The 2,387-nt window shown below is 44.1% G+C and overlaps 1 long non-coding RNA gene across 1 annotated transcript; it reads left to right on the top strand.

Moving 5' to 3' along the window:
* The first annotated feature begins 1,131 nt into the window (after window positions 1–1,131).
* On the top strand, window positions 1,132–1,965 carry LOC147819859 (uncharacterized). Its single transcript, XR_015436153.1, has 2 exons — window positions 1,132–1,781; window positions 1,875–1,965. It is a non-coding gene; the product is annotated as an uncharacterized LOC147819859 (long non-coding RNA).
* Window positions 1,966–2,387: the final 422 nt, after the last annotated feature.

Here is a 2,387-nt window from a genome sequence, read left to right as displayed (position 1 = left end):
TGCGGTCCTATTCAAAATGTCCATTTTAAGACACAGCTAATATGATTATGTGTGTTATATGTTTTTTTTTTTTGTTTTGTTTTGTTTTTGATTTTTATTAAAGTGCTTTGTCGGGCACCACATATCAAATTTGGTATCTGGTGTTGCTGAGGAGGTCAAATAAAGTTTACTATAGCGAAACATATGTTGCTGCTGAAGCATGCTGATTGATAAAAAAGTGCAACTAACTACTGTAGGTCTCTGTTTTTAACTGTGTGCTCCCACTAAGAGAGTGGGGCAACTTAGTTAAGATCTAAGTGACTTTGACAATGTTTACGGCTAGACAACTGGAGCATCTCTGAAATGTCAAGGATTGTGGGGTGCTGCTGCTCAGCCGTGATGAGTGCCAAGGACGGACGAACCGACAAATCATTGATGTGTGAGAGCAACGAAGGTTATCCCGTCTGGTCCGAACTGACAGAAGGGTTACTGTGGCACAAGTTGCACAAAACTTTAATAATTGTTATGGGAGGAATGTGTCACATACACAGTACATCACACCCTGCTGTGAAGCTGCAGACTGCTGTTTTGGTTGTGTTTTTGGTGGTTGTATCCATTCCTATGCACAAATGATGCAAAGCTCCTTCATTTACTTACACACTTATTATTGTTGAAACAGGCCTAGATTTCCTTAATTTCCAGATAATCAAGCATTTATAGACAGCCTGCAAAATGTCAAGGTGTAAAAAGCAGTTATGGGCTCAACTGAATCAGAACAAAGGTGTGCTGGCTGCTGCTCGCTGAGTTTGTGCTAGTTCACAGGCTGAGGCAGATAATAGGTTGCCTCCTCGGTGCCAGGGTGACTAATCCCCTGGACCATATGTCAGCGGCTTGTCAAGCCCAGAGCCAGTGCAGCAAAAGCACAGAGCTATGCAGGACAGGAAAACAGAGACACACTGTGCATCCACATGTAAGCAGACACCAGGCTTTTGAATTTTTAGCTACTTAAATATTGTATCAGTAGATGATAGATTACTGTTTGTGTCTGATTTTGAAATTATGATAGTAATATTTATTGAAGAGTGTTAGTGTTAGTCACTGTGACTAGATAAGCATTTGAGGAAAACTAGAAAATTGACCATTTTTTGATAGATAGATAGATAGATAGATAGATAGATAGATAGATAGATAGATAGATAGATACTTTATTTATCCCCTAGGGGAAATTCATGTACAGTAGTGTAACAAGTTATAGTGAATTTTTGGAGGGACAGAGGGGCTTTAGGTTTTTAGGCCATCATGGTGCCAGTGTGATATATAGAGGTGGTCATAGGAAAGCAAAGTACGAGCCAGCTGCTTTTACATCACTATGAAGCTAACTGAAACCTGCTCTCATTCCAGGAGACAGCAGCGGCCTCAGGGAGGAGGAGGAGGCGGCGGAGGAGGGAAGAACCAGCCTCAGCAGATACAGCAACAGTCACCGCAGCACCAGAGGGATCAAACCCAACAGCAGGCTCCAAACCAACAGCAGCAGAATTCAACAGAATTGGGAGAGAACAGAAATAATAGTGCTGACCGACCGCCTCGCCAGTACCAAGGAGGACATGGGCAGCGCCAAGGAGGACCTCCACACCACGGATACAGCCAGAACCGGCGTTGGCACCACAATCAGAAAGGTCAGGGGCACGGACAGTCAAACGCTTCAGGCGATAAAGGAGTACCCCAGAGAACAACCAAAGACAAAGAGACTGAGAATGTAAAACCTGGTGACGAGCAGATCAGACCGCCTCAAGACTGCAGCAGTAAGAGTCCCAATGAATCACCCAAATCTGAGTCCACACTCATTACAAATGCTTTCCCAGATCTGACAGTTAATAAGGAATCTCCCAACCCAGCAGGAAGTGGGAAGGCAAACGAGGGCCAGTCGGAGCAGCCCAAAATCAGCTTGCTGCAGTCGTCAAAGGAGAGGCTGAGGAGGAGACTAAAGGACAAGGTACTGAAAAGCTGCTTAGTGCCTGTCAGTCAGTATTAAGGCAATCAGGACTAATGTGTATGTGTACACACACGCTTTTGGTCTTATAATTACTTTCATTATGTTCATGCACACTGTCATTAATATACAGACATGTAGACACACACTTTTCTCACACTGCTTTGCTTGAGTCATTTCTACTTAGTTATGTAGCATCCAGATTGACACACACTCCGACTGGCAAGGAGGAGGAGAGTACATGTTCTCACTGAGGAGGTGAAGAAACTAAAGCAGCATTAACAGTTAAACAGTTTTGATGTTTTCCACTGTGTCTGCTGTGGTGCTGCTCTCAGCTTCCTCCCTCTACAGTGGACTCATTACCTACCAGGGGTGGTTTGATTTGACAGCATGGGAATCTCCAGCAGGCAGCAAGCAG

Source organism: Seriola lalandi, unplaced genomic scaffold, assembly GCF_002814215.2.
Source record: "Seriola lalandi dorsalis isolate HSWRI2012SDOR001 ecotype SW California unplaced genomic scaffold, Sedor1 jcf7180002035459, whole genome shotgun sequence".
NCBI classification, from domain to species: Eukaryota; Metazoa; Chordata; class Actinopteri; order Carangiformes; family Carangidae; genus Seriola; species Seriola lalandi.
This window is presented reverse-complemented; position numbering and strand designations above follow the sequence as displayed.